The sequence below is a fragment of the Symphalangus syndactylus genome, chromosome 6 (genome assembly GCF_028878055.3).
Source record: "Symphalangus syndactylus isolate Jambi chromosome 6, NHGRI_mSymSyn1-v2.1_pri, whole genome shotgun sequence".
Lineage (NCBI taxonomy): Eukaryota > Metazoa > Chordata > Mammalia > Primates > Hylobatidae > Symphalangus > Symphalangus syndactylus.
This window is the reverse complement of record NC_072428.2, coordinates 98,463,150-98,490,516: the sequence shown is the minus strand read 5'-3', so window position 1 is coordinate 98,490,516 and position 27,367 is coordinate 98,463,150. Positions and strand designations below refer to the sequence as shown.

The following is a 27,367-nucleotide window of genomic DNA, read 5'->3' as shown; positions in this document are numbered from 1 at the left end:
TTGTTTTGTTTTGTTTTGTCTAGGTCTGCCCTCTGGGCTGGAGTACAGTGGCTCACTGCTGCCTCGACCTGCCAGGCTCAAGCAATCCTTGCCTCAGCTTCCCAAGTAGCTGGGACCACAGGTGCATGCCACCATGCCCAGATAATTTATTTTTATTTTTATTTTTCATAGAGACAGGGTCTTGTTGCCCAGGCTGGTCTTGAACTCCTGGACTCAAGCTATCCTCCTTGCCTCAGCCTCCCACAGTGCTCAGATTACAGACATGAGTTACTGTTCCTGGCCCAAGAGACTGTGTTTGATCAATACCAAATAATTAAAAATTGGAGTGCTGATAATAATTTTTTATCTTATGAAAAATCTTCGGTATATTAAACACTACCAAAAAGTGTTTTTTTATAATTGTATAGGAATTCACTTGTAGTTCTTGCCTTCATTTTCAGTTGGTAGTTTTTAAATTGTCAGAGCAGCAAAATAAGTATTATTTGCGATGAAATCATTCCTCTTCCACCCTCAGCCTTCTTAAAATACATAAGTGGCTTCCCATTGCCCTTAGGATAAAGGCTGAAAGAACTACAGGGCTTCAAATGGCCAGGCTTCTGCCTGCTTTGTCAACCTCATCAGACCTGTCCTCTTGTCCCCGGCTTTTTTTCTTCTCTTTTTGTGCCCAATTAAATTGTACATTGGTATCAAAACCGTAGCACATCATTCCTTCCCCAACTCTGTAGGACTTCAGTTCAGTCATCATTTCCTTAGAAAAGTCTGACCTTGACAAAGCCAGTTCCCATTACCACACACTCCAGGAGCACCACACACCCCTGCCTTAACAACTTTTCAAAATTGGTATTTTTAGATCCATTTCTGTGATTACTTGTTCAATATCTGTCTTCTGCCATTGACCATAGGCTTCATGAAGCCAAGAAGAGACTGGTTTTCTAAGGCTTTCACTTGTTTATAACCATTGTATTTCTGATGCTCAGCATAGATCTTGGCAAATCATAGGCGGTTAATAAATGTTTCACATAATGAGGTGTTAAATAAATGCTCTATGAGGGCAGGGATTTTTTCTATTCTGTTTATTACTGCATCCTGAGTGCCCAGAACAGTGCCTGAGCCATAGTAGTTGGTCACTAAATATTTGTTGAATAAACTAATATTTTCCTAACTTTTCAGGGACACAGAAAGTATTAATGGAGGAATTTAGGGTATAAGTTGAATTTTTTTCCTACAAATATCATATCTCTTAACTTACAGAGTTGGAAGGAAGTTTATAGCCATGTTTTCCTTTTTTATTATGGTAAAATATACATAGCACAAAATTTGAGATTTTGACAATTTTTAAGTGTACAGGTCAGTAGCATTAAGTACATTTATATTGTTGTGTGACCATTATCATATCCATCTTAGAAAATGTTTTCATCATCCCAGATTGAACCTCAATACCGATTAAACAATGACTCTTCATGTAGTTGTAGATTTATAGAACATTTTTTATTTGCCTTAGAATCTTTCTTCCCACTTGACATAGTAGTCTGATTTGTAAAATATATAAACATGAACTGCTTTTGCTTCCTGAATAGGGTTGGGTGCCTCGACTTCATTTGTTTCATTCTGTGGCAACATCATCTGGAGGCTGTTCCAGGGCTAGGATGCCTAGGGGAGACTGGGATTCCCAGGGCCACGCTGAAGTACATCTGCTCACCCATGAATGAAACCTCCTTTTCTCTATTCAGAACCAGGGGTCATCTTTGTTTCCTCCTTCTCATCACCACCTTCTCTACACACACGTATGCACACATACACACACAGACTCACAGTCACTCTCCCGAGACTCTGAGCTGCTCAAGGATTGGAATCCTGTGTTACTTACCTAGATTCCAAGTGCTCTTTTGTGTTTGTTGACTGTGTGTTTTCCACCCTGTGGAACATTCCTGATATTACTTTGAGAAAGGGAATCTAACAGCCTCACAATGTTGTGTATTTCATTGTTTAACCATCACTATCCTAGAGACATTATTTCACCATGTTGATTATTGTGTGGCCTGGGACCACATGCACCAGAACCCCCTGGGTCTGCCTATTAGGCAAGTGAATTTCTGGCCAGGCATGGGGGCTCACTCCTGTAATCCCAACACTTTAGGAGGCTGAAGCGGGCACATCACAAGGTTAGGAGATCGAGACCATCCTGGCTAACACAGTGAAACCCCGTCTCTACTAAAAATACAAAAAATTAGCCAGGCCTGGTGGCCAGCGCCTATAGTCCCAGCTACTTGGGAGGCTGAGGCAGGAGAATGGCATGAACCCGGGAGGCGGAGCTTGCAGTGAGCCGCGATCACACCACTGCACTCCAGCCTGGGCGACAGAGTGAGACTCCATCTCAAAAAAAAAAAAAAAAAAAAAAAGGAAAGGTGAATTTCCAGGTCCCTCCTAAATCTGCAGAATCAGATTCTCGCAAAAACTCTATTTTCAATCTTCCCCATTTCCTTTTCCTTTCTTTTCTTTTTTTTTTTTTGAGACTGAGTTTCCCTCTGTCACCCAGGCTAGAGTGCAATGGCGCCATCTCAACTCACTGCAACCTCTGCCTCCTGGGTTCAAGTGATTCTCCTGCCTCAGCCTCCCTAGGAGCTGGGATTACAGGTGCCCGCCACCACGTCCAACTAATTCTTGTTTTGTAGTAGAGATGGGCTTTCATCATGTTGGCCAGGCTGGTCTTGAACTCCTGACCTCAAGTGATGCACCTGCCTCAGCCTCCCAAAGTGCTAGGATTACAGGCGTGAGCCACCATACCCAGCCTCAGTCTTCCCCCATTTTCTTAGATATGGTGTTAGTTTATAGCTGTCACACAGAGCCTTCTGTATTTGTTTTATGTTCAGTGAACTTGAAAAATAGTTTCTCACTATCTGCCATATAAAATTTTTAGAACCTTCATATATTCATTGACAGTTTCACTAGACTCCTTTAAGATTTTTCTTCCCTAGGTGAAGTCAACATTGTTACTTTAGCTGTTTCTACTAAGGAGTTATTTAATACCCTCTAATCAATTTTGCTCTACTGCTCTGAATACACTTATATTTTAAAATTAAATCTTCTTCCTAGGTTATAGACATAGAAAAAGGACCAGTGAGGACAAAATTTCATTTAAGGTTTCTATTATGTTCACAATGTGCCGACTCTATTAGATAGGGCAGAGCTAGCTATTCTAACAAACCCCCAAACTAGAAACATCACACAATTAGAGTTCCCTCTCAGCTCATGTAGCAGTTCACTGTTAGTGATGCAGACCATGAATTTGGAGAGAAGGATCTCTACTCTTCACCCAAGCTGACAAAGGCCATGCTATGCAACTTCTCAGGTTACACTGGCATTGACATACAGCCAGAAATGGAGAGATAGGAGGGGTGGAAAAGACACATTTTCTTTTTAAACATCTGAACAAAGAAGTGACACATATTAGCTCTCTTATACCTTACAGTCACACCTAGACACAAGGAGAGCTGGAAATATAGACCATGGACAGGAACTTCTTCTCCACAGCCACCTTACATGACAGAGAGAGGGCATGACTCTTTGTTAGACAGCTAGCCATGACTGCACACTGAACTTCTAGGTTTCTTTCTTTTTTTTTTTTTTTTTGAGATGGAGTCTTGCTCCGTTGCCCAGGCTGGAGTGCAGTGGTGTGATCTTGGCTTACTGCAAGCTCCGCCTCCTGGGTTCACGCCATTGTTCTGCCTCAACCTCCTGAGTAGCTGGGACTGCAGATGCCCACCACTACACCCAGCTAATTTTTTTGTATTTTTTTTTGTATTTTTGTTTTTTTAGTAGAGACAGGGTTTCACTGCGTTAGCCAGGATGGTCTCAATCTCCTGACTTCATGATCCGCCCGCCTCAGCCTCCCAAAGTGCTGGGATTACAGGTGTGAGCCACCGCGCCCGGCCTGAACTTTTAGGTTTCTATTTGTACTTTTATGAAACCATGAAGTATACCAAGCACGAATGTCTCAGTCTGTTTTGTGCAACAGAGTACTATAGACTAGGTAATTTATAAGAAAAATAAATGTATTTGGCTCATGGTTCTGGAGGCAGAGAAGTCCAAGGTCAAGAGGCCTGCATCTGGTGGGGGCCTTCTTGCTGCATCATCCCATAGCAGAAGACAGAAGGATGAGAAAGGGCAAGATAGAGTGTGCATGAAAGCAAGAGGAAGAGGGGAACAGAAATCACTTTTATGACAAATCCACTCGTGTGAGAACAAACCTACTCCCACAATATTGACGTGAATGTGTGCGTGAGGGCAAAGCCCCTCATGACCTAATCACCTCTTAAAGATCCCACCTCTGAACATTGTTGCATTTGTGATTAAGTTTCCCACATATGAACTTTGTGAAGCACATTCAAACCATAGCAACTATGTACCACGGAAGGCTACAACATGATTTCCAGCGCACTGACAGTAAGGTGGTATATATCCAACATGTCCTCTATCAATGTAATTTGCTCACTATTGGATGTTTGCATCAGTCTACAAGGTAGCAAATGATAGTGTCACTTGAGGCAGTCAGATGCTTCTGTGAGTGATCAGTCTTCAGTCTTCAAGGACCAATGTGTTAATTTCTCTGAAAGATAAAGCATGATCCACATTGGTTCACCTGCAAGCTTCTTGCTCGAATGGATCCCTTCTTGCTCCCACCCTAACTTCCACAAGATGTATAACATAGGGTCAGTCCCAAGTCCCAACAAGTTTAGTCTTGCAGGAGTAGGCTGAACTTGGTGCTAAACTTGGGGCCAGAAGTCAGGGGCCTGTGTTCCCAGGACCCCAGCCAGCTAGGTTGTGGTAGAGGGAGGGCCCTCTGGGTGCCATCTGATGGAGCTGTAGTTGGAGAACATGCTTTGTCTCAGACCATACTCTCTGTTTTTTGGAATGTATTTTGTTTCATAGGCTGCTGTAATGGGAGAACTGGGTTTCAAGATGATTTTGGCTTCTGGCCTTGTCAAGCTGAATTAGCGGCTGGATGACAGGCATACCCTGGAGAAACCAAAGATAAATGCCAGTTTTAAAAAGGTGGTTTTTTTATCCTTTTTTCTCCAGTTAAGTATGAATGGAACCCAAATTCAGTCCAAGGATCATGTCAAAGGCAGGAAATTAAGAAAAAAAAAGAGTTTGGGCTTAGTATGATTTTACTACTAGTTGAATTTCTGTTAAGACCAAAGATTAAATATAAATTTATAATTTACTGTCATTTTATAGTGATAAAAGGCAGAACAGTTTTGCATGTTGCACAAATACATACTTGTGCAGATATATAAATATATTCTTGCATATAAAGTTTTCAGAATTGATGTTTTGAAAACTATTTCTCATCTGTATTTATTTTGAAGAGTGTAAACAGGACAGAATTGACTGGGTTGTTGGGGGGGTGGGGGCGGTCAAAGGCTTGATATCTTAATGTAATCTAACCTTTACTCTATTGTTAAGGAGGCCAGTTTTTAGAAATCAGCCTCACAAGAACCAAAGAGTAAACATCTCTAATATCTTTAGAGTTGAACTAAAAAGTATAAGCCAAATGAGATTTTGCAAGTTTTTGCCTGCTGATACTTTTTACCTAATACTGCTTGTAATAGCAGATTTTCAGTTGTATTGAATGTTATGAATTCTCATTTTAAAACCAAACAACTCTTTCTCTGCCAAAAAAGTCCAGCAAAAAATGTGTCCCAATCCATAGCAATTTACTCTGAAACAGGAAGTTTATTGTTTTATTTTTCCATAAGTGGCTAAGGCAAGTATTCACTTTTCAGAATTATTTGAATTTTTAGTTTTATATGCTATCGAATTACTATTATTGTAATTGGTTTGTTATGTGTACTGTGGGCTTTGGGTTTCTTACATTTTTCACGTGGATGTTATCTCAAGGCTACTTTAAAAATACATCAAATCTTATCTTGACCTTTTGACTTGGGACTGGTTTTATTTAATAGGGTAAGTCGATTGCATTTTGGTTAAAAAATTAAATTGTTACTTGGTTATTGGAAAAATAGTCCTTAGCAATGATGTATTACCCCATTCTCTTGACCTAAATGTGTTTTGGGGTAATGAAAGGCCATTGACACATTTGTCAAAACAAGAGTAATGAATGTAAGAAAAAGTCGTTTCCTAGAAATGTTTGGCATAATTGCTGACATGGTAATACAATTAATACAGTCTTTTGATGGTCTTTGCAAAGCCTTCAGGGTTTACATCACCACAAGGTGGTTAAAAATGTAGCAGTGTCCTATCAGTAATATATATAAGCAAGGATGAAATAGTTTTTCCACATGATGCCATGGAACCATGTTATGCAAAATTACATATCTGTGCTTTTTAGAGCATTTTGCCCTGAATTGGATTATGCTGAGAACTATTAAAACTTAGGACTCCATCAGCATGTGGACTGAGATCCCTCATGGTAGGAAGCATGAAATATTTATATTTTATTTTTTTTGTTTAGACTTATCCAGTGAATTGGCAGATATGTATTAAGTGCTCAATGTAAGTTTGCTGAATTGAGTTGTTATTGTAGATATATCTTAAAATTCTTATAGATTCTCTCCTACACAACTCTAGGGGTTTTTTAAAAAAGTGAAAACAATATTACTATAAAATTGGTTCCAATTCTAAGGAAAAATCACAAACCTCCACAGTATTAATATTTTGTCCTGATAAAATATCATTGCTTCAATGCAATGAAAATCTATTAAGGGTGGTTTTATATGTAATTAACATTTTTTGCAACTTAATGCAGGAAATATTTTATAACACATACATAAGCAAAACCAGCTGAGATTATTAAGCATCTTTTATTTTATTAGCAGAATAATTTTGCGATTCATAGTTGTCCTAATATTTGAGGGTAGTCCAGAGTTCCTGAATTGACACTTGTTTCTCTTCTCTGAAGGGTTTTTCAGAGGTTGATAGTATGACTTCTGTTTCCAGAAATCCAAAGTTCAAAAAGACACAAATCCTCCCTTAGAAACCTTGGGTGTCACTGAATTGGTTGTTTAAAAAATGAAACTTAATGTGCTCAGCTGTGATTGTTCTACTCCCCATCCCTCCTCTCTTTCTCTGGCTAATTCTCAGCTGGACTATTTGCAAAGGAAACATTGAGGCTGACGGGAGGAGAGTTGGAGATTGCAGAACTTAGGAGCTGTCCACCGCTGAGCCTTTGTCACAGCCCAGGTGGAGCTCACTCCTCAAATCTTGGTTGTTCCCAGCTTCTCTTTATGACCCTTGTTGAAAACCTGGGGCCTTTCAAATATAACCTAAAAAATTCCTATGCTACCAAATTTAAAAACTGAAATAATAATAATAATAAGCCCATAGCAAAGAAGTATTTTATCCACACTCTATAGATACATTACAAAAGCCTCTTTATTTCTCTAAACTGAAAAGAGGAATCAGACGTGACTCTCTGGGCTGGAATCCTTTGATGGGATGTCCACCCGAGTTCTGGTCACTCCTCTGCTGTCACTTTTGATCGAAGCCAGCAGAGATATGTTTTGGCAAATCTAGTCATGATTTGTCTTCCTTGCAGGGCTCTCTCTTTAATTGTGTTTCCCATCAGAGAGCCAGTTGGAGTTAATATATTGGCAGTCTGCTGTGATTGATGACAATCAATGTCTTGTTAACGTTTCCCCCATTTTTTAACCCACAGAGCAATGCTAAGAAGACGTTTGGTTTAAAGAATTAAAAGGAAGAACAACTTAAGAGGGTCTTCAAAGGTAAGAGTTTGTCTTCTTAAAACTTTTGAATTCGTAAAGATGAGAATTATAATATTAAATAATGTGATTATGTAATATTATTGCCATATTTAATACTTTTCAATCCAGAGAGTATGATAAAAGACAGAGAGTAGAAACATAGATGCAAAAACATTAATCATACCAGTGTCAAAGAAGATAGATCAAATACGTAGGGAAGAAAACCAGCCCTCACATCCTTTCATACTAATAAGATTTTTGTTTAACTAAATCATGAATCATACAGCCCAGAAAATAGAGAGCAGAGGAAAAGCACTTCTAGTAAAAATGTTTATAAAGGGACTAAAGATTAAAAATTATAGGGAATAATTTACAAGAAAATAATTTTCTTTTTGATTCAATCATATATCAAAAGTCTCCTGAGGGTATACCATCCATTAATGATTTTTCTTGTCTCACAATGGAGTCCAAAGAATAAAAATATCTCCTTTGAAAGTTTAAATGTTACTTTGAAATGTGATTTCTGCTTTGTAAATTCCTTCCCCATTTCTTATTTCCTACCCCGCTGTCCGCCCCATTCCTATTTATGCCATTCAGCATTATCAGCTCTAGAATGGACCCTGTTAGGCCTATGATGCCTTTTGAAAGGCCATCTATTATAGTACTGAACTTGATGAAAAAATAGTCTTACTTGGAGATCTGGAACACAGTTCAGAGAACTGTATCTCAACCAATAATAGCTTTTTAAAGGAATTATGAGAGCACCATTGTTCAGACATTCAATTCTTTACCTAGTTGATTTCATTTAACAAATAAACTCATGGATTTTAGTTAAGGAAAGAAGATTGTATACAAGATTTTGAGACAGTAAAATCCTTGGAGCATGTTGTCTCTTGTTCTTGAGAATTCTTAGGTTGATCCATTGAGATGTCCTTTTGTAATTGAAAGGAAATGATTCATGCCTCAGCTGAATTTGCTTCCATTGTGTTGTATTGAAACTGACTTCATATGACTAGTTCTTACAGTGTTTCAAAATACCATCAGAAATCCCCAAATTAGTAGACTGGAAACTAAGAATGTTGCTTTGTAAATCAAATAGCACAAATTTTGTTCTGCTTGAACAGTCCCTGAAAAGTGAAAATTAGCAGAGACTAGCAAAATTGATGTTAGATAATTATGACCAATACCAAAACAGCCTTAATTTTGTACAAATGGCTCTTTTAAGAGAAAGCTCCCTTTGTTGATGCAAAATGACCTATTTTATAAAGTTTTTATGTACCCCTCTCCTCTACAAGTGTCCTTATTTCATAAAGAACACCTGCAAGGTAAAGCAATGTGATAGTAAGTACCATCCATTCTGACAGGGACATATACCAAATTACAGTTGTTAGAAACTAGGAGTTACTAGTAATGGTATTAAGTATGGTGGCTTACCAATACAATACTAGTATCAGCAGTAAGGTATGGAAAATTCTTTCGTAGATAATATATTGTCTGATATCTATAAGGTATTAAGACACTGAGGGCAGGAGTTTATTTGTAAAAATGGTGTTTTCTGGTGAGCAGAGAAAACAGCGGCCACCATGAGGAAGTACATGGTGCCCTTTTAAGGTGGAAATGCTGGGCTCAACAGCAGGTGCTCTCCCACTTCCTAGCCCACTCTCAGTAGTTCTAAGGGAGTTTTCCTGGCTGGATGCATTATTTTTTCTTTCTTCCATCGTGTGAAGGGTATTTAATTGAAAATCTCTGTCTTCTAGAGCAACAAGTGAAAAGGCTCAATTCTTCTTTTCTCAATACACACTTCTTGTTGGTCTTTCTGGCTAGCCTTTTGTTAATTGGCTCAAGAGAGCTTTTAGTTGTCAGGTCCTGTGAGAGCTACTAAAATATCTCATTTTTTGGTTTCATGAATGGTTGAATCTTGTCAAAACTAAATACTGAGTCTTCCCAATTTGTTTCCCTGGCCTAACAAAGACTAACTGAAACTTCCCAAAATTCTAAAGCACACTTATACTCAGAATGTCCCTAGGCTATTCAAGTATTTGGCCTCTGACATTAGAATAAATAAGTTTTTTTCGTAGCTACTTAGAGTTTTCAGTAGTTTTTCCCACATTCACTGGCATGCTATGATGTTCGAAAAAATGCCTGCAGCCAGAATTGTGGACTGTGGTTTGCAAACTCTCAGGCCCATCCCACATCCTTCTCTTTGGGAAGTGCCCTCTATCTGCCCTTATCCAGTGTCGCATATAAAAACTGCTCACATTTGCCATTAACCCTAATGTGTATATTCTCTCCCTGGGAAATCTGACCTCTACCTGGGTTGAAAACCTTGAGCTAAAATGCAAGGCTGCTAGTGGTGGCATTTTGATAATCAACCAGAGTGAGGAGAGAGGATGCCTCTGAAATCACTTCATAAAATGAGTTTTCTGCTGGCCACATTTGTGTAAGTTTGGTCCTGGTAGTAACCATAAGGAGTCTGAGGAAGAAGAATGTCCAGGCTGCACCTTAAAGCGTGTTCCCATTTGGCAAGCTGTGTATGAAGAATAACCTGACAAGGTGTTGGAGTCATTTACTGATTGTTTTGGTGGATGACTTGAAATTTGTTCTTTCCCTTGGACTTTACAATACCGAGTTGTTAAAGTTATGTGTACTTCTTAGGAGAAGGGTAGTTACATTCTGAATAGATAATAGTAAAACTGGTAAGAGTAAAAAGACTTTTATCTTATAATTAAGTTGATTTGTAAACGTGAACCTGTATTTTATTACAAAATCCTAATAGTTATACAATTTTAATACTATTTATTTATTTATTTAATTTCTTTCTTTCTTGAGACGGAGTCTCACTTGTCACCCAGGTTGAAGTGCAGTGGCGCGATCTCTGCTCACTGCAACCTCCATCTCCCGGGTTCAAGTGATTCTCATTCCTCAGCCTCCTGAGTAGCTAGAATTACAGGTGCATACCACCATGCCTGGCTAGTTTTTGTATTTTTAATAGAGACAGAGTTTCACCATGTTGGCCAGGCTGGTCTTGAGCTCCTGGCCTCAAGTGATGTGCCTGCCTTGGCCTCGCAAAGTACTGGAATTACAGGCATGAGCCACCATGCCTGGCCAATTTTTAATACAATTTAACAGTAAAGACAGCTATCAAAATTTTGTCCTACAGGATCATTTTAAAGCTGAGAAGCTTTATCTCATGTTAGTTGATACCAGTCAAATCAAGAAGATACACAGCACCCATAGAAAGAATACTTGCCCCATGAAGCGAAAGATAAAAAGCTCATGAATAAAGCAGTTACCCTGGGATGCTTAGAACCTATAAAAACCAAGACAGGGATCTAACTCCAAGTAAAAAATACTTACCTCTTTATTGTTTTATACCAGTAAAGTTTGATTCAATATGTAGTCATCTGGAAAACTAGAACAATCTTTTCTTATACATATTAACTTCCTCCCTCTTCACTGTGACATAGCATGAAGGCAAGGCACAGATTTCAACTAAGTGACATCTCTTGAAACATTAGCATACTTGGACAGTCCCTCTATTGTGATCGTGATGAACTTTTTCACAGAATGACTACTTACCACTGAAATGCAGCATTCCTGGAAGCTGAACGACAGTGCAGTGAAGAACATTCTGTTCTTTCAACCCAGGCAACTGCCCAGCTTTCCATTCCATGTGAAGTCTGAGCAATGCCCTGTGTCTTGGGGTCAGGTGGAAGCATATTAAATCCAATGTGCAACATTTCTGTAGGGAGGCTAAATTATACATTTCCTGATATTTATCTCTGAGTTTTATTCACATCCATGATTGAGATGCCTTTATTGATTAGGCATCTCATTTCTGCCTCTTGCATCCTGTCCTCATTATTCTTATGGGTCACAGCCATTTTTCTCTGGACACCTCACCTTATCCCCCTTCTCACCACTCCCACCATTCTGGGCTGCTCAGTTTGATAGCTGTTTCTGAAGGCTCAGAAAGAGCAGTTGAAATGTGTTTGAAGAAAGACATCAGTACTTTCTCTTGGGAGATAGCTGGGTAAGGATAATGCCATAGTGAGACAATGATGAAAACAGTGGCATTGTTTTTGTGGCAGCAATAATTGGTGCTAGTAGTCAGTAGAAGGAGTCCTGCAACTTTTATGTGTTCCTCCCTCTCCTCCCACTGTGGTCTAGTGGGGAGAGATATCTGTTTTGAAACTGGAAATAAAAAACTGCCTGAGTCACTCCAGTACATGAAATGTAGAGCACTTAGCATGCATACACCAAAGGGCTAATGCAGTGTCCTTTGCAAATAGCTTCTTGCATATACTTACTGGATTTGATTTCTTTTCCTTGCTGTACTTTTGGCTTGTAGTTCTTAACTGTTTTCCAGGATTATTAGAATCAGAACTCGTGATGTATAAGGCTAGATTTGTGACCCATAGACTTTAATTTTGAGGTTCACCAAAATGACCAGAACAGTGCCACCAAAAGGCAGGGGCACTGCCCTGTGGCTCTTGTTCCCAGCAAGTACAACCTCTATTAATTCTCGGCCGGGCGCGGTGGCTCAAGCCTGTAATCCCAGCACTTTGGGAGGCCGAGGCGGGCGGATCACGAGGTCAGGAGATCGATCGAGACCATCCTGGCTAACATGGTGAAGCCCTGTCTCTACTAAAAATACAAAAAATTAGCCGGGCGTGTTGGCGGGCACCTGTAGTCCCAGCTACTCGGGAGGCTGAGGCAGGAGAATGGCATGAACCTGGGAGGCGGAGCTTGCAGTGAGCCAAGATCGTGCCACTGCACTCCAGCCTGGGGGACAGAGCAAGACTCCGTCTCAAAAAAAAAAAAAAAATAAAAAAAAAAAATAAATAAATAAATAAATAAATAAGTAAAATAAAATAATTCTCCCCCTGAGAGGAAGCTTATTCCAAATGAAAGTTATAAATGGCATCCCTTATTCATTCAGAGTTAGGATCTTTATATTCAGCATTCTCATCACCAAAATCATCATTTATTGAACTTTAATTGTGCAACATAACATAATGGGTGAGATACTCCAAGTATGGACAATTGGAAGTGAGACACAGCAGGAATACAGGAAGGCCTCAGGTGTTCAGGTCCACACGGTACTCTATACAAAGGTAGACATGTGTGCCTAGGTTCTGTGAGTATTTTATCATGTCTGTGCCTTCCAGCATCTGGACATTTCATCCCTGGCTGCTTTTGGAGGGAGTCGAATCCTGACAGGAGGGTTATCTAGGGAACTACCCAGGAGGAAAATGAAACCCAGTGTGGAGCAGGAGGCCAGGACCAGGCCCCTGCTGGTAATGCAGTATGTTGCTGTCACAACTGACTGCATACACAAATAGATGCTTGGATTTTTTTTTTTTTTTTTTTTTTTTGCTTTGCTTTGTTTTCTTTTATTTTGCCTTTCATGACAGCATGCATTTTGTAAGGCAAAGAAAAAAATCTGTTGGACGGATTCAAGTTTTCATATCTGCAGAAGGCATTTCTACAGCTATTGTCAAACTTAGCTGGTCTGTAAAGATTCTTTGTTTCTGGTTGACTGTTGCAGAAAGCAAGTTCATAAACTACCACCAATACAGGAGAGAATGATTTCTATTGAAAGAGTCGAGTAGGATATGGTGCATGGAGCCAATCCTGAAAAGGGTTTTGTTTCTTGCAGCATGGTGGAAATTCACATTCAGATTGCTGCTCTCTGCTCTTTAGCATGCTACAGTGAAACAATGGGCATGCCAGCCGTTGTAGCAGTGTTGATTAATGCATTCCTTGAATGTGTTGATTAATGTGTTCCTGGGATGCCTCCTTAAGCCGCCACTGCACCTGAGGCGTGTCGGATATGCCTTCTCCCCGGCTGCTGCTTCGCTCACATGAGCCCTTTGGCACATCGGTCTTTTGTGTGTATATTTCACACCAGTGCCTTTATGAGTAAAATTACACATCTAGCAGACTTTTTACAGACATACTATCATCTGACAAAAGTGTCTACATTATAATCTAGTTGGGACTCTATAAACTATGATGTTCATAGAAGGAATGCTCTTCTAATAAACACAAATGCTTAGTGGCATGGCTTAGTGGCATCACTCTGTCCTGTGCATAATCCCACCCAGGGATTTATTTTTGTTCTTCTCAAAAGTTTTATAAAGAAATCAAGCTGAAAATACTTATGGAGCACAGTTTGCACTTGAATAATATGGGAAGAGATGCGTAAATGGATAGCCCATTAGACACTTGGTACACTTGGAATCTCAGTTGGAAACGCACTCCTTTCAGGCCAGCCAGGGTAATTCTGTTTCCACTCTGCTTCATTCCAGGTTGTGACTTCTCCTGCTGTATTCTGAATTCTCATTAAATAACATGTTTGTTTCGTAGCATGTTTCCAGAAAGACTTACCTTGATGTGGTTCTACCTAACTAATGGTTTGAAAAAGATAAGTGGGAGGTTTTTGTAATTTGTCACTTGTAATTTGAGACATAAGAATTCTACTGATACTTTAAAAACTTTCTGACCTTTTAATTCTCAGCAAGAAGACCAAAAGGATTAGAAAGCCATGTTTTAAAATGATGTGAGAGGGTCCAGGCATAGAAGAAATGGCCCAGTGGTGCTGGGGTGATGGCATTGCCTGCTGTGCCTTGAGGCTCACACTATAGTATTTGAACAGAGGAAACCATCCGTGCTATTCAGAAAAATTACATTTAAGATTGGGAAAAGCAAAGCAAACAAATTCATCTTGAATAAGAGGGAATTTTTATATAATAAAAAATTATCGTATGAAGCCATTATATAAAGAAGTGGTAAAGTCTGCAATATTTATTGCTGTTAAATCTTGGCATGAAATTAATGGTGAAGGATGGCGTTTTGATATTTTTAAGAATAAGACTTCAGTGAGGATTCTTTATTCTTTTAACACTTATCAGTGACAAGACTATTCAAAGGTCTGCTTTGAGGTTCACAGAATACATAACTTCTGTTATTTCAGTAATAATAATTAACCCCAAAATTTACTATTATTTTAAATGGTTGTTTATATCTGTCTCACAGAGAGTATTTGTGGAAAATGGAAAATATTGAATTATTTCTGTTGCATTTGCATATGTAAACTTCTCTTTTGGAACTTGAGGTACACAGTATATGTGTTTAAATCATTTTAATACATGTTAGATTTGGAAGCTATATTTGGAAACACTAATCTTATTTGAAATGTATTAGTCTTCAGATAACTTTTAATTATACAATCTATTTAAAAGCAAAATGCACCAGAAAAGTATCTAAGAGGGAGTATACATGTATAATTAGACATGCATTTTCTTGGTTTGCCTTGAATTCTGCAAGAATTGAAGGGGTAAACAAAGAGAAGCAGTGAGCACGATTAATCTTGTTTTCTGCAAAGCTTTTGATACTGTACTGAATAAAGCTGCTGACAGAAGCTGTTAGCTTGGGGAAGGAAAGGCCATAGGAGGAACAGGTTATGAAAGGTGAGAATGGAAGGCAGAGGACAGTCCAACACGGAGAAGAAGCACAGGGGAAATGGCTTCTGCACGTTTCTATTTATTTACTTTTGTCAAAAAGCACAGAGAAGATGCAGTTAATGTAGTTTCCTAAATGGCTTCGTTCCCTGGGACAAAAAAAAAAAAACAAAAAAAAAACTGAGAAGGAACTTGACAAATATGACTAGACAAAAGTACCATATTTAAATGATTCAAATGACCTGGAAAATATATCTATGTTCCAAGTGTCCTATAAAATATTTCTTTATTATGTAACATTTCTCTCTTACTGAGAATCCAACTATAGATATTCTTTAATGCAAAAACAGTCTTCAAATCGATTTGGTTTGCAAAATAATAAGTTATTTGACTGGGATATGTTTTTAAAGGTATCTGAAAAACTTGCTTGCCATAGAGGAGTAGGAAAAATAAATATATTCTACCCAAACCATAAGTCATCCCTAAGGAAAACATACCCTAAATTTTCCCCTGGGTCTTCTCATTGATGGTTGTTGATAACCCAGAACAGGTTTATGGTAGACTGATAGACATTTTTATTTTCCTGAAAACAGACCTTTAGATGCTAAGATTTTTCTTCTGTAGATCAATCTCCAAGTTCAGCAAGGAGATAGATTTCAAATACCTACATTATAATAGACTTCTTGATTCTGTCCAAATTATTTTCTTTTTTGTAATGTAGCTGCCTTGATCCAGTAAGTGAGCCAATATTTAGGGTATGGAAAGACCTTTGTTACAAAGAGTACATAATGGAAAGCCTTTCTTTTATAAAACAGATTTCCCTCAGTTATGAGTCAAATGTGGTTCCCCATAAGAAGCATGTTCAGTAACCATTGAATGAGTGCTGGGAACATTGTTTATAATTGAACCTAGAACCTCAACATTTTATTGATAATAAATCACAGTTTATTCTGAAGTCATTTGGGTCTCATTGGTACAAATAAGATACTAATTTATGGAATCTACATGTAATGCCTGTCTGGTGGCCATCTTTATTAATAAACATTATCTATTGCTTGTTATAAATAGGGAACTGCGAGAGGTGATAAAATGCAAAAAGAGCCAGATACGGCTCTTGCTTTTCAGGGAATCACACTCATTCAGATGTATATGTATAAATTGACTGTTCCTATACACACATATGTACATAAAAAAAAAAGCATGGAGTGGCATTATTGATGGTTAAATGTGTTGTAGAGGCCAAAAGTGCTCTAGGAGTTCAAAAGAGTGGTGACCAGTAGGTACTGGGAGACTAACCAAAGTTTATGACTGGTTTGGACTTTAACTGATCATTAAGGAAGAATTATTCTAAAAGTAGTTTAGAAAAATTAAAAAGAGTAGAAATTACAGTGGGGAAAATCACAATGTCTTGAGCGGGGAGGGAGATAAGCATGGTATTTGAATGGTAAAAGAGAAAACAAGTAAACCACTTTAAAGCAGCAAGTAGACCTAAGAAATGATTGAAAGTAATTTTGGAGAGGTGTTCATTTCTTCCCTCCTTTCTTCATGAATGAATGATCATTTATACATTCATTCATAAGTAAGCTACTGTGCTTCAGACATTCCTAAACAGTAGCAAGTAAGCTATACATGAAGTGTATACAGCACAGTAATTGCAATATGGTGTAATTAGTACAAAAATATGAAAAATATGTATTATGTGCATGCATATGTATTGGGTACATATACATGTAAAGGTATAATAGCGATATAAAGGTAAATGTAGCAACTCTGCATGGTGGCGTCAGGAAAATCCTTGAGAAAGAACATGAAACATGGGTGGACATCCCCCAGGCAGACATGGAGAAGGACATTCCAGGCTCTGGGAGAGCCGAGGCCAACTAGATCCTATGTGAAGCCGTGTAGTAGATACACTCCAAGTGCCTTGGTATATGATTGAAGGTGGAGAAGTTGGAAGTGCTGTGAAGACAGGTTGGAGAGGTCATCTGTGGCCAGGAATTTGGGATAGATTATGGGATTCCACTTACGGATTTTGAGTACGGGAGTCACGTGATCAGATCTGAGTTCAGAACAGACACCCCAGCAGCTATATGTAGGATAGATTGGAGTACTGGTGAAATCAGAAGCTGGAAACCAGTAGGAGGCTAGAGATGATAAGAAGCAATAGAGCTTGGGCCACTGTCCTAGCAGACAGGCTGAAGAGGAGACAGTACACAGTATATTTGCCAACTGAGAATGAAAAATGAGGAAGAGCAAGGCCTGATCTCTGCCATTAGAGACTGGACAGATGGTGGTGATACTGAACAGAATAGAAAATGTACCTGAACAGCCAGCCGCAGTGGCTCATGCCTGTAATCCCAGCACTTGGGGAGGCCGAGGTGGATGCATTACTTGAGGTCAGGAGTTCGAGACCAGCCTGGCCAACATGGTGAAACCCCATCTCTACTAAAAATACAAAAATTACCTGGGCGTGGTGGCATGTGTCTGTAATCCCAGCTACTCAGGAGGCTGAGGCATGAGAATTGCTTGAACCCCGGAGGCGGAGGTTGCAGTGAGCCAAGATGGAGCCACTGCACTCCAACCTGGGCTGCAGAGCAATACTCTGTCTCAAAAACTAAAATAAAATATAAAATAAAATGCAGCAGAAGGGCTGCTTTTAAGAGGAAGACAGGACTGTGATGAATCTGTTGTTTAAAATATGTCTAATTGTGAATATACTATACTGAGTTTGAATTATATTCAGTTATGAACTCATTAAGTTCTTGAGTGAAAAGTGATATATGCCCAATGTTGTTTTGAGAAGGCTAATTTGGCATCTATATTTTAGGAAAGTTTGGTGAAAGGACATAGAAGATGAGAAAAGCAGTTAGGAAATTATTGCTTTGCTAGATATATTTGTACTGAGATCCCAAAACTACAGGTGAGGCCATGGGAATGGTAGGCAGAGATGCTGGGAGTCAAGCAGGTTGCCCCTTGAGGACAGTAGCTCCTTGCCTTCTGTCACTTTGTTTAAATTTACCAAGAACTTTAGTTCCATCATTCTGTGAATACAATCTTGGTTGAGACATATTTGTTCTCAGTTGGACATCTTTTTTTTTTTTTTTTTTTTTTTTTTTTTTGAGACAGGGTCTTGCTCTGTTGCCCAGGCTGGAGTGCAGTGGCGCGATCTTGGCTCACTGCAAGCTCTGCCTCCCGGGTTCACGCCATTCTCCTGCCTCAGCCTCCGGAGTAGCTGGGACTACAGGCGCCTGCCACCGCGCCCGGCTAATTTTTTTTTTGTATTTTTAGTAGAGACGGGGTTTCACCGTGGTCTCGATCTCCTGACCTCGTGATCCACCCGCCTCGGCCTCCCAAAGTGCTGGGATCACAGGCGTGAGCCACCGCGCCCGGCCAGTTGGACATCTTAATTGGAACTCAGAAAACAGGATTGGCAGCAGTGATAACTGGTCATCCCAGTTTGTCCTGAGATTTAGTGTACTTTTTTGAAGAAGAGGGGTGGTTTCTCGGGGACTCCATGCAAGTAGAATTCATGCCATCAGTCATCTCCAAGAGAACTAGCTGTAGAAACCAAAAGGTCAAAAACTTATATTAACTGAGGGACCTAGAATGTACTCAATTCAGACTGAAATTATTTTCTCAAGAGTGATCTGAATGAAGAAAATTTTGCCAAGAGCAAAAATGAAGGAAAACAGTACATAGCATTCCCAAGGGTCACTGGAAACATTTTTTGAAGCAACAACACGGAACAATATGTCATTATTACTAAGCAGACAAATTTGAGTGAAATATAAGGGGAAAGAGCTGCATTGTTTCTGTTGTTGATATTTTTGTGGGTTTTTTTTTTTTTTTTTGTACTTTGGTCACTATTTAGAAAGGTTGATCAGTTAGACACAGGCCAAATGTTTAAGGTGATATTTCTGTGAAACATTTTCATCTTAATAATTATTTCATATTTATTATGATGAAAGGCATTTAGCCCTAGAGCATGTACAAAGCTGAGTCACAAGTCTCAGAAATAGTGTCCTAAAGTGATGTATTGGCCTCAGAGGGAATTCGTATGTACTTATACACAAATTCACCATAATGAATGCACCAAATCATACTTTTAAATGCCCAAATAATTTATATTCATAAATTTTTCATTTTGAGCCCCTAGATATTTTTTAATCAAAACCCATACCACTATCCATTCATCTTCCATTCAATCAAATGGAAAAGAGCCATATTTTTTTCAAAAATAGCAAAATTATCTAATTTCTCTTCTACTTCTCATGTCCATAGGATAAGCAAAAGAAAAAAAACCTGAAACACCTGAGTTGACCCTTTAAAAATTTATCCCAGAAGCATGAGATGGGATGGTCAGAGGTCATGCAGTTGGTGTCACAGGGGCACTCTGCCTGTTTTCTTCTGTAGCTCATACCAGTCACACCTTGTTGGTGCTAATGACTTCCCAGGTGCCTGGTACCAATTCTTCATTAGTTGCAGTTGTCCTAGAAATCATTAGTGATCTGTGTAGGTCATGGAACCTATTTTCTGGAAAACCATTTAATACTTACTTCAATTTCTATAAATGTTTTCTGTGGAAAAGAACATTTCCACGTTTTGCTTGCCATTGTTCTGAATCTGGCTGACATATAACACACTTTGGCATCTGTAATGAAATTACATTAATCGTCTGTCCTTAACTATCTTCCTGGTAAAAGGAATGGGAAATCTTTGTTCAGATATGCAATAACACTATTATAAAATTGTTCAAATTATATAGAATTATTTGCAGATTATGTTAGAGAGTTCATTACAATTTAAATTCATTTCATTATCAAAATTATTCTTTGTTTTTTGGTATTACGTAGTGGTCTTCCTTTTAATGGAGTGTTTTACTTCTGTTTATAGAATATAAAGAATGTGTAGTTTGCTGTTTTATTTTTTTAAGGAACTATTTTTAACAAAAATTTGATTCAATGAAATGTAATTCTATTTCCTGAATAAAACGTAAAGTAAAACGTAATATTTTTTAAAAAGCTTTAAAAAAACGTAATTTTTTTTAAAAAGCTTTAAAAAAACGTAATTTTTTTTAAAAAGCTTTAAAAAAACGTAATTTTTTTTAAAAAGCTTTAAAAAAACATAATTTTTTAAAAGCTTTCTGTTATTGAGTTGTATTGAGTATTATATTTTAATCAAAATTTGAATTTAAAAATAATCTTTTCTAAGATTCAGTTTCTCTTAACTCATAAAATATTTTACTGCCCCCAAATGAGCACCATAATTTTAATGTCACAATAAATGAGAAAAAAAAAATGGAGAAATTCCAGGTTGCAAAGCCAGATCTGATACAAATTTTGCCTGATGCGTTTATTATTACCTTATACTTCCTCCTAGCCTATGTGCCTCAACAGGATAGACATGTGACATTTTTCTTTGGAAATTTGACTTATTCTTTTCAGTGGTGTCCCTAGTTTAACACAACATGGAGGCAAAATGTTTTCTGGAAGGATCTCAACTTACCCAGGGATGCATTTCTCTTTTGCTTCTCTGTTTGTTGGCGTATGCATGACATAATGACCTTTTTAGAAAATAGATGTTTATTATAAAAATAGCCTCTGGTATCCTCTAACATTTTACTGCATAAAGATAAATTAGTTTAATTTTATATAATATATTTTAACTTCTTCCCAATGGTGATGGCCTTCTTCAATATTTAATAAGGTAAAATTAGCATTGTATTACAATAACAATTGAGAATAATCAAATATGCCCTAAGCAGCGTTTTTTCAATATCAGGGTTTTTTCTCTCTTCTCTTGCTCTTTTGTAAAAAAAAAAAAAAAAAAAAAAGTCAACAGATGTTTGGGGAAGGATTAAATTTGTATGTAGGCAGTAATATCTTAACAGTAGGCTTAGATATTCCTAGTGATACCTGTTCTGAAAACTGTACGTTCTAATGTAATAATAGCAGTCACCATTTATTGAGGCTTACCATGTGCTAGACATGTTCTAAGTACTGCACATGTTTTATCTCATCCTCACAGTAACTTATTATTCTCATTTTATAGATGAAGAAATCGAGGTACAGTGTTAATTACCTCACTCAGGGACACAGAGCTAGTAAACGGTAGAGCAGGGCTTCAAACCAAGGCAGTCTAATTCCAGGGTGCATGTACTTCACCACCACATCGCTGCTTGGGCACAAAATGTGCCCAGCAGAATGCTTAATTAGTTCATAAGAGCAGCACTTGGCCTTGAGACTTCTGGTCAATGTGCTGTATGTACATGACAAATAAGGTCTCATATGGAAGTCAAAGTTATTACCCTGCTGCCCATTCACATCAAATAATAAATCTAAAGACTGTCAAGATTGTTGCACTGCACATGTGGCTCTAAATATCTATTCCATGTTTGTGTGCATTGCAGAGAATAAATAGGTGCAACAGAAAGAGAAAAACAAATTCTAGACCAAACACTATAATATGGTTAGGAATACTTGCCTGCTATTACATCGGGTATTCTTATCTCTGATATGACTGATTTCTATCTGAAAAAAAATATTCTTGGACTTTAGTGTCATTGTGGTTTGCGCACAGGTCTGGCCTTTGTCCACAGTAATAGAAATCATGTTAATGAATGCTCACTTTTTATACCTTATCCCCAACCGATGCCACCTCTTCTTTCCTAGAGCTGTCACCCAGGAACTTGAGCCACGTTTTATTCACACAGGATTTCGAAGGTAGCTCGGTAACTACTGCTTCTCAGAAGAAATTTACTGATAGCTGCTTTGATGTGACTTTTTACTCCTTTCCTGGCCCCTTCACGTCCTAACCCAGTGTTTGGGTTTTTGTTTTTGTTTTTTTTACTTTTCTTTTTTTTTTTGCTTGCTTTCTTTCTTTCTTTTTTTTTTTTTTTTTTTTTTTTTTTTTTTTTTTTTTTTTTTTGAGATGGAGTCTTGCTCTGCGGCCCAGGCTGGAGTGCAGTGGTGTGATCTTGGCTCACTGCAACCTCTGCCTCCTGGGTTCAAGCGATTCTCCTGCCTCAGCCTCCCAAGTAGCTGGGATTACAGACAGGTGCCACCAGGCGCAGCTAATTTTTGTATTTTTAGTAGAGACAGCGTTTCACCATGTTGGCCAGGCTGGTCTTCAACTCCTGACCTCAGGTGATCTGCCCGCCTCGGCCTCCCAGAGTGCTGGGATTAGGCATGAGCCCCTGTGCCCGGCCCCGTGTTTCTGTTTTAATAAAAGAATCTGGAAGATAAATAGTCTTGAAGAGAGCCAAAGGAAGGAAAATTTAAATCGTATCATTAGATTCAAGCAGAATTCCAGGGTTTGGGTTTGTTGTTGTTGTTATTTGGTGTTTTGTTTGTTTGTTTGTTTTGTTTTTTGTTTTGAGACGGAGTCTTGCTCTGTCGCCCAGGCTGGAGTGCAGTGGCGCGATCTCGGCTCACTGCAAGCTCCGCCTCCCGGGTTCATGCCATTCTCCTGCCTCAGCCTCCCGAGTAGCTGGGACTATAGGCGTCTGCCACCATGCCCGGCTAATTTTTTGTTGTTGTTGTTTTATTTTTAGTACAGATGGGGTTTCACCGTGTTAGCCAAGATGGTCTCGATCTCCTGCCCTTGTGATCCTCCCACCTCGGCCTCCCAAAGTGTTGGGATTACAGGCGTGAGCCACCGTGCTCTGCCGGGTTTTTTTGTGGGGGAGGGGGTTGTTCTGGATAGAGGAGGCCTTTCCTGTGAGCCCCTTACATTGTCACACCCTAAAACTATCTCCTCATATATTCCCCACCTGCTTAGATTATAATAATTTCAGTAATGCCTTCTAGACAATGATCATGATAAATATGTACTTGTTTCTTTTAATATGATTATTAGTAATAAAGTATAGCTTTGCAACATGGATTTTATTTAAATCCGTATTTAGTTTTATTAATGATCTCCAGATTATAAAGTGTTTTATTCTGGGTGTTTTATTGTTTCTTTGTCTTAATTAAGCTTGTACAAAGCCAAAGCCCTGTTCTGACTCTGCTGCAGGTGGACTGGCCTCCTTGATGACCCATGAGCAGGCCAGGACACTCCCACCACAGGGTCTTTCACGAGGCTCCCTCTGTCTGGAACACTCTTCCCGCACATGTCCCCATAGCTCACTGCTTCTTCTTTAGGTCTTTGCTCAAATATCATTTTCTGGAGAGTTATTTCCTGAACCTGTGGCAAGAAAGTATATTACGCATGTACATATACCCACACATACATGCACATGCACACAAACACACACGTTGACATGTTGGAACCCCTGTATCCCCTCCTTTGTTTTATTTTTTTCTCTGTAATACCACCTAAGAAACTATATAATTTGCAGTTTTTTGTTTTTTTATATTTCCCTCCCTTTAGAATGTAAGGTTTGTGACGACAGAAACTTTGGTCTATTGTGTTCATGAATGTATCCCAGCACCAAGAACACTGCCTGGCATGTAACAGGTACTTAATTTGCTCAATGAACGAATGAATGAATGATGACTTATGAAACATTAAAGTTTCAGCCCTTTGTCAGATAATGAAAGTTTCATTCCTTTGTCAGATAATGTTGTTAGCTAATTAAATGCTGCTTTAGTTTTCTGTGACACCCTGATTTCTAAAGGTTTAGAAATGGCATTTTTTGGAACTCAGCTTACTCACAAATTCTGCTAGCAGGAGGAAAGGGTATTGTGGCTTTCCATTGTTAAAATGCAGAGGTGGAGTTGGAAAACAATCAAAAGAAATGTTCCTCTCATTTTTTGGACAAAATGAACAAATCTAGCATTTGTTTTTGAGAGAATAAATACTCTTCAAAAAGAACAGAAACTGTACTCAAAATCTTTGAAGTACGTCACTGATCCTTTAACCAGTAGTTAGAGGAGCAAGTATCCTAGTGACAAACACAGGCTTTGTGGGGTTGAAAGCCGATCATAAGTTTACAAAGACTGATTGGGCCTTTGGCTGGTGACTAATGGCTGGCACTGACACAGAGGAGGCTCTTAATCGGCACAGCCACATATATTTTAAGTAAAAATGCTTGTTCTCAAAGAAATTAATTTTTTTGCCTAGTGCCCTCTTTCGGGTTAAAAGAATGCATTGCTCAGGATGTAAATAACATTAATAATTTTGCCAAAGTGACGTCGTTTCCTGTAATGGTATAGGGAAACAGATTATTTGGGAAGAGGGATTCTTATTATTTGTTTCTTAGAGATTTTTCTTTTAATAATTAATTAAATTTGCTAGTTGTAAAAGCACAAAAGATCATATGAATAAGAACAATGTTCCTAATGGCCTTCCAATTACAGAGTCTGTGTTTTGTAGTACTAACATTAAAGCCAACATGTTTCGTATTAATACAGTAAAAAATATCTATTCTCAAGACCTGATCCAGACCCTGCACTCATATTTGATTTCAGGGTATGAAGACCCCCTACAATCCCCCTCCCTCCAAAAACTGTCCTGACCTGCTGGCTAATGCCTGAACTTCTCCTCCTAGGCTTGGTTTCCATAATTCAGTTCTGTATTTATTGAGTTGCTACTGCTTCAGTCACGTATCAGACATGGGATTAGCGCTCTGAGTCACCTGTATATTCTTCCATGTGCCAGGGACTTTCTGCTCTGATCCCTGCTGAAATGAAACCTCTGAGGCCTCATCCATATGTAATACTTTAGTGGCTCTACTTCAGTTCTTTCTAGGCAAAGATATTAGGATATTGAATAGCTGAGGAGAGGGGGAAAGGCTAGTACCTGTGTAAGAAAATATGCATGACTGGAAGAGACCACAGAGAAGTTTTCCTAGCTTCACAATTACAGAGGCCCTGCTTTGTCCACTAGTTGTAGGGATAAAAGGATACCATTGCTTGAATACCTGTGGTTCTCCGAGTAGTTGGCATGCTTTCTCCATCCTTCTTAAGACTGTGAAGTGTGTGAAAGTACTTCAGGCAGAAGTGTCTGACTTCCATCTATAACCGAGTGAAACAAAGAATAGCCTTTGCTTCTTCCAGACACCCTCTGGGAACTCTCCGCTAGCTCAAGTGCACTCCTTCAGCAAGTGCAGTGAAGCACTTTTCAAACGCAGTCATGTGCAGAACCCCCCATATACAAAGCAGCGGGAAGTGGGGTTGCTCCAGAGCCCGTGTTCCTCACCACTCCTCTGTGCCCTGCAGAGGCTCTGCTCCATGATGCTGTGCCCTGGTTGAGGACACTGACCACAGAGGTACTTTGGTGGTTGTCACAAATGCTGTTCTCCATTCATGAAGATGGACTGTTTAGCATGGTTTTCACATCTGCGGACTCAAAAGTCAAATAACTTAGTCAGACAATGTGAGTCTTGGCTTTCCCAATAACAAGGAACATGAATGCTATGAGGTGAATGTTTGTGTCCCCCCAAAATTCATATGTTGAAGCCTAATCTCTGATGTGATGGCATTAGGAAGTGGTGTCTTTGAAAGTTGATTAAGTCGTGAGGTTAAGCCCTATTGGATGGGATTAGTGCCTTTAGGAAGAGGCCCCAGGGAGCTGTCTTGCCCTATTCTACTGTGGGTGGACATAGCAAGAAATTATCTACGAACCAAAAAGCAGGTCTTCATCAGACATGGAATCTGCCAGCACCTTGGCCTTGGATTTCCCAGCCTCTGGAAGTGTGAGAAGTAAATTTCTGTTATGTTACCCTGTTTATGGTACTTTGTTATAACAGCCTGCATAGACTAAGAGAATGGAGAAGTAACTTAACTGCTGTAGACCCCACTTTTACTCATCTATAGAACATTTGATTTTAGAGACGTGTAAAAAAGTTAACATATGAAAAATACCTAGTACAGAGTGAGCCCTCTGTAAAGAGTAGTTGTCATTTTAAAATTAAATAAAACGTATCCCAAATGATACAGAATTCTTCCATTTTAGGGGAAAAATGTAAAATCAACAGATATAATGAGGGCTGCAAAATACTTGACAATCTCTTAATCATTTAATCACTTTTTCACCCACTCTTAACCCCTGTGTTATTAGTCGTTCTGTACCAAATCATATATGTCATCACTGTGCCCCTTTTTGCTATAGACAAAACGTTTTTCATGTGTGGTGATGCAAATGTGGACTTTAGGGATACTAATGTAATAATGAGCCAGAAGTTAATGAACAGGAAACTGAACAAGAATGGGGCAGACAACTTGGCACCAGAGATGGCTGCGGGGCAGGAAGTACAAACTAAGCATGTCCAAAAAAGGGGAAGTGATTCAGAAGACCGTAAGGGTGAGCTGGACAAGGGGCTGCTTCTGGACCCACTGAGAACAGACTAGACTCCATGCCAAAGTCAAAACATAAATGCAAGTCCCTCTTCTCACAGCACACAAATAGAGTTTGTGATGCAGTGCCCATTTTCCTTCCCATTGCACAAGTAGTCTGTGTACAATTTACCTAAGCCCTTGGATATGTCTATTTTGTTTATTCTTGGTTCAAATGCATTCGTTCTATCACCTGGAAAATTACACATTCCTTCAAGGCAGGGACAATGTCATTTGCTTTATATCCCTTTTAATATCCTTGACTTCCATCTGTGCAAAGCAACATTCAGCAGGAAAATGGAAGCCACTTTAGGAATTTTGAACAAGGAAATATACTGGAAAAGCTGGAACTGCAACAGGGAGAAAGAGGGGTGTTGGAGGAACATAAAGGAAGAAGAGGTGATCCCCAGATCCTAAGCAGTTAGCCCTTCTGGGCAGGAGCCCCATGAGCTTGTTCCTGAAAGTCCAAGTGGGTTGGTGACACTTGAGTTTGACTGTGAGTTCACTCAAGAGCTGCTGTCTCGAAAAAGGAAAAAATAAAACAGTAAAGAAAGTGCTGGCTTTTCCTGGGCTGCTGGAGCCCAAAATCACATCAACCCTACTGCTCCTATAGCAATTGCCATCAACTGCCTCATTTTAAGATTCAGAACCAAGAATCTTTTGTCTTTATTCTGCTTTCTTATTGCTCACCAGTACCTCCAATTAGCAGAACCCAATGGAAAGACAACTAGTAAGAGTATGAGAAATTTAGGGTGCAAATTCCTGGCTCCAGTAGTATAAGGTATAGAGGAGCAGGTGTGGGCTAAAAGACAATAGGTGAATTAATCAGCACATGTGTGATAGTGGAAAGAGCCCTGAGTTTAAAATTAGAAGACCTGAAATCAAGCCGGTATCTAAC

The 27,367-nt window shown here is 38.9% G+C and overlaps 1 protein-coding gene across 44 annotated transcripts in view; it reads left to right on the top strand.

Moving 5' to 3' along the window:
• The window catches only part of NRCAM (neuronal cell adhesion molecule), a 320,948-nt gene that overhangs the window by 144,458 nt on the left and 149,123 nt on the right, over positions 1–27,367 (top strand). For all 44 annotated transcript variants that reach the window (XM_055283686.1, XM_055283664.1, XM_055283662.1 and 41 more), the window contains one exon: positions 7,679–7,745. The gene's annotated coding sequence lies outside the window, so the exon portion shown is untranslated. The remainder of the gene's footprint in view (positions 1–7,678; positions 7,746–27,367) is intronic.